The sequence below is a fragment of the Capsicum annuum genome, chromosome 4 (assembly GCF_002878395.1).
Source record: "Capsicum annuum cultivar UCD-10X-F1 chromosome 4, UCD10Xv1.1, whole genome shotgun sequence".
NCBI lineage: Eukaryota > Viridiplantae > Streptophyta > Magnoliopsida > Solanales > Solanaceae > Capsicum > Capsicum annuum.
The window spans coordinates 23,145,120-23,160,749 of NC_061114.1; the positions used below are offsets into that span (position 1 = coordinate 23,145,120).

Here is a 15,630-nt window from a genome sequence, read left to right on the forward strand (position 1 = left end):
ACTATAGCTGTGTGCCTAGATCCATGTCATGTTTCATGATATCCAAACTCAAGCTATGATTCCATAGACTTCAGTCAGTCGTATGACTTAGGAAAACCTCATGATCTTAGTTAGTTGTCAGATATCAGTAACATTCCGCCAGTCAACGGAATTCAGTAAGATTAAGTCATGCATAGTCAGTTATTCATGTTCAGTTCCTCCAGATGGGAGTAAAGGTTAGCACCGAGTGAACCTAAGGAAGGGAACTCACCCGCCAATTCAGGGTGTGATTCTTAGTAGTCATCCTTGTGTTCCTGAACTACGTAGCCATCATAGGTTGAGACATTTTAACCCATTAAATTAGGGTTGATGAGGTGGATTAACCCGTCAGTTTAGGGTTCCCACCATTCTCATTGAGTACCCGCCATATAAAGGTCACTCACAGGCTGTCCTTACCCGTGGCACGGTATTGACACCCCTTCAGTCGGGGTAGAGATTGGACCCCAGCTTAGCCATAACGGCATACATGGGGCATGTTTGTTAGACATTACTTCCCACAATTTTAGTATCTGTCTCAGTAAAAGAACTCAGGGCGTTCTTCAAATTTTAGTATATATAGGATTGTCAGATACAGTCGTCCATGTTATCAGTTTTAGTATCAGTCTCAGTAAAAGAACTCAGGGTGTTCCTTAGATTTTAGTATATACAAGACTGTTAGATATAGTTGACCATGTTATCAGCTTCAGTATCAGTCATGACAGTTATCAGTAAACCATGTATTAGCTTACAGGTCATGCTATCACGTATCCACGGTCTTAGTTTGTGTATATGTGTGTTTGCACTCCCACGTTCATATCAGTCAGTCAGTGTTGTTTATGCATGAAACCCTTTATGTTCAGCCTACCTTCCTCGTATACTCAATACTCCAGTTGTACTGACTCATTTGCACTATGGTGCTTTCTTTTCATATTACACCATAGGTTCTGAGACACGAGCTCCAGCCCAGCAGTAGCGGTAGCATTCCAGTCGCAGAGACACAATGAGTCCTCATTGATTCGAGGACAATATGATTTGATTTATTTATTTATTTCTTCAGTTCAGTTTTACGGATTTAGTTGGAGACATGTTCCTTCAACTCCTTATTCAGACAATTTAGAGGCTTTCAGATTTACGTTCAGATTTGTGTTCAGATTTACGTTCAGATTTAGTTGTTTTGGGTATTTTTCACCCGCATGATTGTATTTAGTTGAACCTTATGGCCTTACATTTCTATGTGATCTGTATTATTATATCATGATTTGCAGTATATAGGTATAGATATCAGTTAGGGGTTATCTTGTAGTCCCTCAGGGTTATGAGCACCGTGTAGCATTTCGGTTCAGCAAATTAGGGTGTTACATTAAAATATTTGACCAACTGCTGTTCAGGCCAACCTAGTAGCCAATATTGCCACAGCTAGGATTTGGGACTTCACTCGAATGAATCCTCCTCTACTTTTGGGATCCAAGTCTAAAAGGGATCCATAAAAATTCCTTAACATGGTTCAGAAGGTAACAAACTTATGGGGGTGACTTCCAGTGAGAGTGCTGAATTGGCTGCTTACCAGCTGCATAATGTAGCCCATACTTGGTATAAGCATTAAAAGGGGGATAGAGGCGCAAATATAGGGCCTATAGAATGGGAGGAGTTTTCTATTATCTTTTTAGATATATCATTTCCTTTGGAGTTGAGGGAATCTAAGGTGATGGATTTCATTAATTTGAAGCGAGAAAATATGAGCGTGAAGGAGTATTCACTTAAGTTTACTCAGCTAGCCAGGTATGCTCCTCATATGGTGGCTGATAGCATGTCTAGGATAAGACAGTTCGTGTTTGGAGTATATGATAGTGTGGTCAAGGAGTGTAAGACTGCAATTTTGATAAAGGAGATAGACCAATATAGGTTGATGCTCCATGCTCAACTAATTAAGGAAGAGAATGTTAGGGAGAAAGAGAAAGAGAACAAGAGGGCTAGGATAGGTAGTTTTAACTTTGCTCAGCCAAGGTCAGAGGGTGGTAACTATCCCTAATTCCATCAGAAATCATCAAACTTGGCTTTATCTTCAGCTAGTGCTCTTATGCCAAAGTTCAAAAATGACAATTGGGATAGGGCACCAGGCTCTAAGTCCTAAGGTAGTGTAAACAGTAGTCGCACGAATGCTCTTTGTCAAAAATATGGTAGGAATCATCAGGGAGAGTGTAGAGCTGGATATGATGTATATTTTGGGTATGGTAAGCTAGGCCATAGGATTTGATATTTTTGAGTGGTTTCTCAGAAGGGAAGGGATGTGCACCTATTTGGCCAGTCTCATCAGTCATCGACTTCAGCCTATCGCTTGACTCAGCAGGGCACCGCTTCCAGTGCTACTAGCGGTCAGCATCAGAACAGGCTTTATGTACTTCAGTCTCGACAGGATTAAGAAAATTCTCCTAACGTGGTTACTGGTACGTTGCAAGTTTTTCATTTATATGTTTATACTTATGCTAGATCCCAAAGCTTTCCTTTCTTTTGTAACCCTTTATATAGCGGTCAACTTTGGAATCAATCCCAAAACCTTAACGGATCCATTTTTAGTATCTACCTAGTGAGTAAGTCTATCGTATTCCGATAGGTATACAGGAACTGCCCGGTTATAGTGTCTCAGAAAGTTACTTTAGTAGACATCATAGAGTTAGAGATGACAAATTTGACGTCATTCTCGGCATGGATTGGATCCATTCATGCTATTCTTCAGTGGATTACAGAAACAAAGTTGTTCATTTTCAGTTTCCAGATGAACTAGTCCTTAAATAGAGGGGTAGTACTATAGTGCTTAGGGGTCAACTTGTTTTGTACCTTAGAGCAAGGAAAATGATAGCCAAAGGGTGTATTTACCATCTTGTTTGAGTTAAAGACTCTAATTCTGAGACCCCTAGTCTTAAGTTGATTTCAGTAGTAAGGGAATTTGTATATGTGTTCCTTGAAGACCTTCCCGGAGTTCCTCCTAAAAGGGAAACTGACTTTGGAATAGAACTTTTTCTATATACCCAACCTATCTCTATTCTGCAATACAAAATAGCTCCAGCCGAACTTAAAGAGTTGAAAAAAAGTTGAAAGATCTCTTAGATGAGGGATTCATTAGGCCCAGTATTTTCCTGTGGAGCGCACTAGTTTTGTTCATGTATAAGAAAGAAGGTTCTCTTAGAATGTGTATCGATTATCGTCAGTTTAACAAAGTCACAATCAAGAATAAATACCCACTTCACAAAATTGATGGTTTGTTCGACTAACTTCAGGGTGTCAATTATTTCTCCAATATAAACCTCAGATCCGACAATCATTATCTTAGAGTCAGATAATGTGACATTTCAAAAATACCTTTCAGAACCCGGTATGGTCACTTTGAGTTTCCAGTCATGTCCTTTAGTCTCACAAATGCGCCAACAACCTTTAGGGAATCGATGAACTGAGTGTTCAAGTAGTACCTGTACATGTTTCTCATAGTCTTCATTGATGACATTCTTTTCTACTCCCGTAATGAAAATAATTATGCAGACCACCTCAGAATAGTATTACAGACTCTTAGAGTCCGTCAATTGTTCACCAAATTTAGTAAGTGCAAATTTCAGCTAAGATCGGTAGCTTTCCTTAGCCAACCCTTAAAATACAGAAGCAGTGGGAAACTAGCCCAGACCTATTTCTCCATCTGATATTAGGAGTTACTTAGGTTTGGCTAGCTATTACCGATGCTTTGTTGAAGAGTTTTTGTCTATTGTGTCCTTTATTTCCAGATTGACCCAGAAGAAAGTCAAGTTTTAGTGGTCAGATTCTTGTGAGAAGAGTTTTTTGGAGTTGAAGACTTGACTTAACCTAGCCCTAGTCTTGATATTGCCCGATGGGTTAGATGGGTTTTTTGTTTACTGTGATGCTTCCAGAGTTAGTTTGGGTTGTGTTTTGATGAAGAGGGGAAAGGTCATAGCCCATACCTCTAGATAGCTTAAGCCCTAAAAAAAATTACCTTACCTATGATATTGAACTAGCAGCTGTTGGTTTGCCTTAAAGATTTGAAGGCACTATTTGTATGGGGTGCATATTGATGTGTTCACGGATCACAAAAGCTTACAGTATATGTTTTCATATAAAAATTTAAATCTCCATCAGAGAAGATGGTTAGAGTTGTTGAAATACTATGATATGATATAAGTTTTTTCTACCACCCGATCTAGTCCAATGTTGTCGCAGATAGTGCTGTTCATGTTTAGAAGGATAAGAAAAAGCTAGTTAGGGAAGTTCATCATCTTGCTAGATTAGGTGTCCACTTGTTTAATTCAGCTGAGGGTAATGTTTGGTTGTAGAATGGTTCGAAATCTTCTTTGATTGTCGAAGTGAAAGAAAAGCAAGATAGGGATCCTAATTTAGTTAAGTTGAAGGATCCAGTCAGAGATCAGGAAGTAAAGGTTTTCTCCCAAGAGGGAGATGTTGTGTTGTGTTGCCAGGGTAGGCTGTGTGTGCCATGTGTACATGAGTTGAGACAACAGATTCCTGTAGAAGCACATGCTGTGCGTTACTCTATTCACCCAGGGGACCACTAAGATGTATCTCAATCTATAGGAAATCTATTGGTGGAGTGGTATGAAGAAGGATATTGCAGAGTTTGTAGCTAAGTGCTCTACTTGTCAGAAGGTTAAGGTTGAGTACCAAAAGCCTAGTGGGTATATGCAAGAGTTCAATATTCCTACTTAGAAGTGGGATGAAGTGAACATGGACTTTGTGATGGGTGTGCCTTGTACTCGTCGTCAACATGATTTGATTTGGGTTATTGTGGTAGGATAACTAAATCAGCCCATTAGCCCATACTTCTTATTTAGTTGAGGATTATGCTAAGCTCTACCTTAAAGAGTTGGTTAGGTTGCATGGAGTCCCGTTGTCCATCATTTTAGATAGAGGTACTCAGTTTACCTATTATTTTTGGAAGTCTTTCCAGAAGAGTCTTGGTGCCCAAGTTTTTCTTAGTACAACCTTTTATCCTCAGGCAGATGGTCAGGCAGAGAGGACCATTCAGACCTTGGAGGACATGTTGAGGTCTTCTGTTATCAACTTTAAGGGCAGTTGGGATGATCACTTGCCATTGATTGAGTTTGCCTATAATAATAGTTATCACTCCAGTATTCAGATGACTCAATTTGAAGCTCTATATATGAGAAGATGTAGATCTCCAATTAGTTAGTTTGAGGTAGGTAAAACTACTTTAATAGGGCCTGAGTTAGTACATAATGAATTGGAGAAAGTTCAGTTGATCAAAGAGAGGCTTAAGACAGTGCAAAGTCGACAGAAATCTTTTGCAGATGTGAGGAGAAAAGATCTCGAGTTTGAGATTAGGGATTTTATGTATCTGAAGATATCTCCCATGAAGAGGGTAAAGAGGTTTGGCAAGAAAGGGAAACTCAGTCCCCAATATGTTGGCCCTTACAAGTTTTTGAGTCACTATGGTAAAGTAGCTTATGATCTTGAGTTTCCTACAAATTTGGCATTAGTACACCCAGTGTTTCATGTTTCCTTGTTAAAGAAATGTGTTGGTTACCCAGTTGTAGTTGTTCCTTTAGAAAGAGTAGATGTTCAGCAAAATCTTTCCTACAAGGAAATTCCAATCGAGATCCTTGATCGCCAGATTTGGGGACTAAGGAACAAAGAAGTTCCCTTGGTCAAATTTCTTTGGCAGAACCAGTCTATTGAGATTGCCACTTGGGAAACAGAAGCAGATATGTGAACCAAGCGTCCTCATCTTTTCTCTACAAACTTAGACTCAGTTTAAGGTAAGATCTTTTCCTAGATTTTCAATTTCGTACTTAGTCCCAACTCATATCATTCTCATGTTACTCTTGTATTCACGAAGTTATTTAAGTCATATAATCATGCCTTCAACACATATATTCAGGATGTAACCTTAATTCCTTAGTGTTCTCAGCTTAACTAGCCTCATTCGAGCATGTATGTTCCTAAGGGGGAGATATTATAAAACCCCATAAGATCCTAAGCTCAATTCAGTTTACTCTTGCATGTAAAAAGGGGCCCAGGACTTAGAATATTTTATTAAGTGTTAGGAATTAGTCAATTGTAAAGCCTTCAAACTTTGATGAATTTATTTTCGACCTTCTCAGCATAGAAAATAAGTTTTTAAAGTTGATTCATGATTGGGGAAATCAATAGTACATCTAGGGAGAATTTTAAAATTTTTGGACAAGCGTAAGTGCAAGTTTGGACTACCAAAACAACAGCGGAGGGTGATTATCCTATGATGCTCTGCCTATTCTGGTGCTAGGGGAGCCCTCCATAGAGCCGGTGGCGCTCCGGAGCCTGCAGCGCCCTGCCCAGTCTGATCCATGCATTTTCTTCAATTTTGTTCCGCATTTTAAGGGAAAGTAAGTAATTTTCCCTTCACCCAATAGGTCCATAACACGGTATTAAAGACCTAAATAGAATTTTTGGACATCTATTACTCAATTCTCTCGTAATCAAAAGCATGCCCTCGCAAGAACAAACCCTAGCCTTTCAAGCTTCGAGTTCAATTCTGAAGAAATCCCTCAATAACTTCCAAGAATTCATCAATTGAGGTATGTTAAATGTTCATCCATGCGTCCTTTCCACCCATGGAGTTCAAGAACCCAATTTCAAATGCAAAGTTGTGTTTTTTACAAGTTATTGTGATTTTAACCATGAATCGCCATGAATTTTTATTCTATATCATGTTTACATGTAGTTGTTGTTATTATTAATCCCCACATGTTTGAATGATATTGTTTGCTAAATTAAACCTTAATTCATTATTTTAAAAGAGAAATCATGCTATTACTATGCGTTTTAAACTATTCCTATGCTTAACTTAAACCATGAATAACAAGTGTTTAACGAAATGCCCACAAGAAGGAGTTTCGAATAAATGCTTACATATCATGTCCTCAAAGTTTTAGTACAATCATGCTATTATTGTTATCAAGTCCTGGGGTTTTGAATACTCAAAATTTAGCTGCTTTCCTAGTTTTCAATATTTATAGAATGGTTACGGATTAGTTATGAGCCCTATCATTTCAGTTAGCATTTTAAATAGTTAAGCATAGTCAGTCCAATATTTCATGTCTTTCTGTTGGGAGTAGGATTTAGCACCAAGCTAATATAGGGATGACGGCTTCCCCATCAGTTAGGCAGAATCATTAGTAGCAGTCCTTACATTCAAGAACTATGTAGCCAGTGTAGGATATGAGGAGTCATCTATCAGTTTAGGCTTGACTCTGACTAGTGTCACCTGTCAATCTAGGCTTGACATCATGGATGTTTAGTATCTTAGTGGATCCATGCAGCCATGTTTTAGTACTCGTGGCATGGTACTGACACCCTTCCAACTGAGGTTACAGATTGGACCCCAATCAGCTCATTGGGGCATGTCAGTTAGACGATAGCTTTCACAATCTCAGTCTAGTATTCAGCTCAGTAATTAGTTTTAGTTTTGCTGACCATAGCATACAGATATCAGTTATCTATTTATCAATATTCTATATTTCAGTTTACAGATTATATTCAAAACATGTGTTATACTTGGTCATCCATTCACAGTCTTTACAAATTTCATGCATTATATTCAATACTTCATGCTATTCATTCAGCCATTTATTACTAATGCATATGAAACCATGCCTATTAGCCTAACCTCATTTATAATACCAGTACATTCAAAGTACTGACTGCATACTCTCTTTTTTCACTATGATGTTTCATATCATAGGTTCGAACGCTTAGGTTCCAGACCCCACCTAGATATCCCAGCATACCTACAGCAGTAGCAGTGGTGAGTCCTCATGTTCTGAGGACTGTTATGTTTATTTCAATATATTTAGTTTAGTAGTCAGTTGGAGTTAGTTGGGGACTTGTCCCATCAACTCCATAGTCAGACAGTTTAAGGCTTTCTGACTAGTCCAGAAAGTTAGTCAATTTTCAATTATCATTATCAGCCATTTTACTAGTATTACCAGTGTTGTTTTATAGATATTATCAGAACTATGATTTAAAAACTTATGGTATTTTTTAGTTATATTCCAAAAATACTTAGTTGTTATCTGTTTTATTCAGTGCTCACAGCAGGTACCAGTATCATGGGTTAATTTGTAGTCACTTATGACCATAAGAACCGTGTAGCACCCAGGGTGTACTCTCAGGGTGTTATACCTATCCGACATTTGATTGATGAATGGAATGGGATAGTGATTATTCTTGGTAGCATCATTCAATTTCATATAGTCTATGTAGATCCTCCATCCAATAACCATACGGGTTGGAATCAGCTCGTTATCTTCATTATTCAAAATGGCCATCCCTCTTTTCTTTGGGACACAGTGCACTAGGATGACCCATTTGCCGTCAAATATGAGATAGACTATCCCAGCATCAAGCTACTTTATTACTTCCATTCTGACCATATTTTTCTTCACCAGATTTAGTCTTTCCTGATGTTGCATACTCGCTTTTGTATCCCTCTTCCATATATATTTTGTGCATACAGAAGGCTAGATTGATTCCCATGATGTATGACATCTTCTATCCAATTGCTTTATTCTTTATTTTCCACACCGTCAATGCCTCTCTCACCTGTACATCAAACAAACCTATAGATAAAATCACAGGAAAAGTACCACCCTCACCAAGAAAAGCATATTTTAAATGAGAAGGAAGAGCCTTGAGCTCTAGTTTTGGTGCTTTATCAATGGATGCCTTAGGAGATGGTCCAATTGATTTATTCAATGGCTTGAACTCAGTAACTCTAGTGTCAATAATTGCCAAATTCATAATTTACACCATTTTAGGTTCCTCAACATTACCATAAAAGTCATACCCCATCAAAGCTCACTCAAGCGGGTCATTACACAATAAAAGGTAGAGCTCAAACTTAAGGTCTACAATTGTTATAGTAGACAATTCTTTATATATAGTAGGCAACTTCATTGCCTTATACACATCAAAGACATCAAATTTGTCATGAGCTGTCATGGTCTTCTTTCCTACAGCTACATCAATAAAAGGTTGCCCAGGTTTTAGAAAGAGATGTCCCAAAATAAATGGAACGACCAAATCAGCATCAAAATCAACAATAACAAAATCTACTGGGAAAATCAGTGATCCCACTTGCACCAATATGTCTTCAATGATCCTATCAGTCCTAGCAAGGGACCTATCAGTTAACTGTAAAATAATGGTCATAGGTTTTGGACTCCTAATACCCATTTTCTTGAACCAAAATGTGGGCATGGGATTGATGTTTTCCCATAAATCATATAACCCATTGATGCTTTCCCATAAATCACATAACGTTCGAGCATTGATAGCTTTCCTGATGGTGATCTATAAAGTAAAACTACCTAGATCTTTTAGCTTCGAGGGAAATTTGTTCTTAATCTTGGATGTGTACTCCTTAATAAGTCCTACTGTAGCATATTCTATTAAACGGTTCTTGTTTGCCACTATGTCTTTCAAATACTTTGCATACTTCAAAAAAATCTACAAAATATCAACACGAGGGAGATTTACATGAACCTACTTCAAAAGCTCTAAAATCTTCTTATAACTAGTCTCCTCTTAATTCTTTCAAAGCTTTTTGGGGAAAGATGGAGGTAGATTTCTCTTCTCCACCTTGGTTTCATTACTTGTAACTTTTGTTTCAACCACTTTCTCCTCATTTTTTTTAGTATTACCATCAGCAGCCTTAGAATTGACTTTCTCAATTATTAACTCTCTTAGCTGCAAACTACTCCTAGAAGTAACTGCATTTACCCATTTTGGATTTGCCTCAATATCACTATGTAGACATCCCTAAGGTCTAGTTTTTTTCACTTCTACAATCATGCCATTTTGCATCTCTATATTCTTTGTAATAGATTATTGATTCTTCATATCCACTACTAACTATGCTTGAACAACTATAACTTTTTTAACAACTCTTCCATATTGCTTCTTTAAGTCGTGGCTTGATTACGTTAAACTTATTGTTGTTGATTTTGTTGTACTCTCCCCTTATACTTATTATTGTTCTTTTCCTGATTTCCACCATATGAGACATTGGGAAGATTTTTCTAGTTCGGATTGAAAGTGTTACCATAGTTCTGCTGCTATTAATGATTAACATTCCCCGCATAATTAACAGAATCTAGACTAATCACATAAGTATTCACTGAATGCTCACTGATTCCAAAAATCTCACACCAAGTATTCACCTGTTGAATAACATTAGCCATTTTTGTCAGCTGTGTAACCCCCAACTTCCTGCTACTGGATTGATTAGTTATCTAATTTTGTAGTGCAGCAAGTTGGGATGATAAAGAAGTGAACTAATCTACCTCCAACACACCTACAACTTTCTTAGGAGCACTCTTTAAGTTATTATGCTACTCAAGATTCCCTTATGAAATTTGATTTAGTAGTGCATAAATTCATCTTAAGTCTTCTCAAGAGCTTGCCCACCTGCTGCTAAATCCAAGAGTATTATGGTGTTGGTCTCAAGACCCTCTATAAAAGTATGAACCAGTACATTATTAGACTGATGATGGTGAGGGCAATTTCTAAGCATATCCTTAAATATTTCCCAAGCTTGGTAAAGATTTTCTCTTTCTTTCTGCTCAAAACTCAGAATCTTCCTTCTCAAGCATGTTATCTTCCCTAATGGAAAGAATCTCATAAGGAATTTCCAACCTAAATCATCATAGAAAGTGATAGAGTTTTGTGGTTCATCTATAACCACTTCTTTGCTTCCTCAATTAAAGAAAAAGGGAAGAGCATCATTCTAACATAATAAGTAGATGCCCTAGTAGGAATATAGGTATCAGTAATTACCAAGAAAGTCTGTATGTGTTGCTATGGATCTTTATGTGAGAACCCTACAAACTACCCACTCGAACACATCAGTTGTACCATATTTTGCTTCAATTCAAATGGACCACCCGCCTATGGGTTGCTGATACAATTAGTAGCATGGTTCATAAATTATATTTCCACATCACAAGAAGGCCTGGCTTCTGCCTGATCAAGATCAACTGGAATCACCAAAGTTAAATCACGTGTAATGTTTAGATCAATTGGATCAATGAGATTAGGATCTCTTTGATCTGCCATTTGAATTAGATAGTGAGCTCTTAGCCTCTAAGGAAATACATGTTCTTGTTTTGAATAAGGCTCTACCAGCTCTTTATCTCTTTCCAGTTTGATACTTTGCTAATCCTGCAATAGTCAGCCACTAAGATAGAGTCGTTAACACTTAAACTTACTATCAAAAACCAAAATTTTAGAAAATTACTAATTATACTAGTCCCCGACAACAGCACCAAAAACTTATTGTGTTTTAAGGCACATGCAAGTGCACACAGTCATATTAGTAATAAAGTGATAAAGATAGTCTTATATCGTACCCACGAGGACTATGTAACTAGAAATTCAACCAACTTTAGTTTTTGACAAGATTGTATTAAGTGTTTCAAAACATCAAGATGATTGTGAAGTTTTAAGTAAAAATATAAGTAATAAAGATATAACAATATGCGACAATAGCAATGTAAGTAGGGTTGTAAACACTACTAGTGAGAATTATAGGGTTTAGACACTTTTAGCAATCTTAAAAATCTCTATTCTTCATGTAGTTTAGTTGATTATCGGGTTATTGATTTTCAAGTTTTAGAGTATGATCATGGTCTCCCAATTCTCTAATATTCTACTTAACTGGACATTGTTACTATATTATTGAGTGGGGATGAAATAATCAATTTAGATGCAATAAGCTATCGTCCTTCAAATGAACTAAAAAAGGCTTCTATGTATATCCCTATCCTAGATGCTACTTTAAATACCTCATTTTATAAAAGAATAAGAACCTTGCTCCTTATTTCATCAAAATAGTAAGCACAAGAGATTAAGAATAACCCATACAATAATTCAATAATAAATATGATAAAGAATATCAAAGTGCAATCATATCTACAACCTCAACCCAGAACAAGGGTGTTTAGCCACTCATTTTTGAATTCAATATAAAAAATAAATAATTAAACATACCAAAAAGTAATCTTGGAGTAATGAAGTTCAAAGAACCCTAAGAGAAGTGTTTTTGCCTTATTGTCCCTTTCCAAAGTAGTCCTAATTAAGTTGAAGTGTTCTTTTATAGTGCGACTTAATTTACTTACATTTGATCTTTACCGTGATACGGAGGTAGTTCTCTGCAATATCCTCTATGACACAGGCTTATCACAGAGGGCTACTAGATTTTTCCATTCAAGAGTTGCCCAACCCCGGGATGCGGTGATAAAAATATAGATCTGGGTCCATGATATAGTCTCATCGCGAACCCTTACTGGATTTTGTCAATTTGATCTTATTCTTCCTTGCTTCATTCTTCTCTTTCCATACCAAATCCTAGTATCCTCCTTCTTAGTAAATTACTCCTAATGCTTCCATTCATCATTAACTTCTCGTTTATGCTTCTAGTTACCTCTAATTTTATCATAATTTAGCCCTGCATCACTAATTATGTCCATTAGATAAGAAATGCAATTACAGATCAAAAATAATACAAATACATATTTTATCATTAAGAACAAGTCCTATATTGGGTGAATATTGGTGATTGGACATATAAATATGCCCAAGATCAGCTACATACATCAGGGCCCATTCAAGGGGTTACATTTAATAAATTCAGGGGGTTACATTTGTTGCATATAACCTGTGGGTGGTTCTAGGATGGTTAAGCTACACATACCTAGGTTAATGCTTTTAAAGCCATACTAAACTCAGTTCCTTTTCCCAGTATAGTTATATATATGCATATATGGTAGTGAATGCATATGGTTGGTTTATTTGGTTTTCATGGGTGTTATTATTTTATCCTTATCCTAAGTACTTACTAGCGTTCACCTGCTAACCTATCTTCGGGAAGTTGTATCCCCATGCGATAGAAGAACTGACCATTCTACTCCTCTTGCTTAGTGCTTAAACTTGAGATCAACTTAATTGGATTGAAAGGTGAACTTTCATACTTTGAAAGGCTCCATTTCATTCCATAGATGTTTTTTCATACTTTGGTTATTTCATAGATATTGGTTTTGGCTATGGTTGAGGGCATATCCCAACCAAATATTGTTTTGATTTTAGTTAGAGGCTTTGTGAAATAACTATGGGTTGGAATGAACAGTGTTAGTAGTGGTGTTAGCCTTAGTATTGACATTGGTATTAGGTCTAATACCATTTAACAAAATTTATGATTGTTCCATCTTATTATGTTATGTTATGGACATACTCTTGGTTATTATTTTGATTATTTCTTGGATACGGGTTTGTTCGACTTTCTTGGGTTGGTATCGGTCATGGACTAATCCCAGAGTCTATACTTGTAATAAATTCTATCTTGGTATATGTTGAGAATTCAGTTAACTCAAGGTACGTGTTTGGAGGTTGGGTTAGGAAATGAGGGTGTTCCCCGATCCTGGTTGGACTTGGGATGCCCATTACAATAAGTCCCCAATTTGGGTTATATCACTATGAGGCCTTTAGGAATATTTCTTTTTCTTGTGTTTTGTTTTCAAGCTATAAATTCCAAGGTCCTGAAATCTTCTCTTATACTTGTTTATTCTATTTTCAGTGTATGCCTCCCTAATGATATAAATCTCAAGGAAACTCCTCTGTCCTATTTGAGGATAATGCTAATGGGACGCACTCTTCTTTTAGGATCCAGACTAGGTCTAAGGGTACAGTTCCTGATTGTTCTCCTAGAGTTCCACCGGTTCTCTCCAGTCCTGCTAGAGCCCCTTAGGCTGATATGATGAACGTTGAGTTTTGTTAGTCTATCCATATGTTGGCGCAGTTGGTAACGAGGTGCTTCTGTTACTCCATCTTTTGAGGCCATAAGTGTTGGCTAATTCATGAGGTTGAATCCTCCAACTTTAATTAGTTTTAAGGTAGAGGAGAATCCTTAAGCTTTTATGAATAAGATGAAAAAGATCTTCTGTGTTATGCACGTCACTAATGTTAAAGGAATAGAGTTTTCCACCTACCAGCTAAAAAATGTGGCGTACCAATGGTATGAGATATGGGAACAATTAAGGGGTGATGATATTAAGTCATCCCTATAGGATGATTTCTCTAATGTTTTTCTGGACCTTTTTTTTCCTCAAAAGTAGAAGAAAGTGAAGGAAAAAGAGTTTGTTAATTTGAATTAGGGAAAGATGTCAGTAATGGAGTATACCTTGAAGTTTCTCCATTTATCTCGGTATGCTCTGAAGTTGGTTTCTAGCATGAGGGATAGAATGAGGATGTTTGCTTTTAGGTTATCTTGACACTTGATTTTGAAGAGTAAGATCACGTTATTGAATAAGGATATAGACATCTCCAGACTAGTTGTGTATATGCAGTAGGTCGAGGAAGAGAAGAAGAAGCAGGTTGACATTGGGGAGAAGCATTATAAGAAATTTAGATTTTCTTATCAAGGTGGTGGTCAATAGCAGAGTGGAAGCGATGGTAGAAAGTTATCAAAAAAGAGATGAGGTAATTCTGGGTCACACTCGACTGCTAGTGTTTGTTACCTAAAGCCTTTAGGTGATAGGCATTTTCAGACTGACAATAATACAGTGCACAGGGTGCTCAATCTCAGGCTAGTGAGGCCCAACCATCCCCATCATATCCTCCCGATAGATTTTATTGTCGATTGCATCAGAGTTACTGTGATGAAAAAAACGATAAGTTCTTCAAATATGGTCAGTCAAGGCATATAATTAGAAATTGTTCTATTAGTAAGGTTGCTTCTGGGGTAAATGAGGTTCTAATTTCCTCTTCATCAGCTCCGGCAGCAAAGGGTGCACTATCTAGTACCGATGTCGTGACTGGTATATGGAAAAGTTTTTCCTATAATATATACTATTTACTTGATTCGGTGTCCACTCTGTCTTATGTGACCCCATTTGTGGCTATGTATTTTGTTTTTGATCCTGAGTATATTTTGGACCCTTTATCTATTTCTACCTCAGTGGGCGACTCTGTGGTGGCTAGAATAGTCTATAGGAGTTGTGTGGTATCTGTGGATGATCGGGAGACTCTAGTGGTTCTATTTTAATTAGATATGGTTGATTTTGATGTCATATTAGGGATGCTTTTATTGCATTTTTGCTATTCTTCTCTAGATGTATGGGCCTGTAAAGTTGTCTTTAAATTCCCTAATGAGACGGTTATTAAGTGGGAGGGTGATTCTTTACCCCTTAAGGGAAGTTCATATCATATCTTAGAGTTTGAAGATTAATCTCCTATGGGTGTCCCTATTATCTAGTCGGGGTTAAATTTTCTAACTCAGAGGGTCCTTCTTTACATTCCATCCCGATGGTGAATAAATTTTCTGAGGTCTTTCCTGATGAACTTCCTGGTGTTCCTCCTGATAGGGAGATTGATTTTGGAATTGATCTTGTTCCAGACACGCATCCTATTTCTATTCCCTCATACAAAATGTCTTCGACTAAGTTAAAGGTACTTAAAGAGTAACTAAAGGATCTATTAGACAAAGGTTTCACGGTCCTAGTGTGTCTCTGTGGGGTGCACCAATTTTATTCCTGCTTAAGAAGG

At 37.2% G+C, this 15,630-nt stretch overlaps 1 non-coding gene across 1 annotated transcript; it reads left to right on the forward strand.

The window, feature by feature from the left end:
• Positions 1–10,577: 10,577 nt before the first annotated feature.
• LOC124898230 lies at positions 10,578–10,684 on the forward strand. The gene has a single exon (XR_007055206.1). It is a non-coding gene; the product is annotated as a small nucleolar RNA R71 (small nucleolar RNA).
• The last annotated feature ends 4,946 nt before the right edge of the window (positions 10,685–15,630 follow it).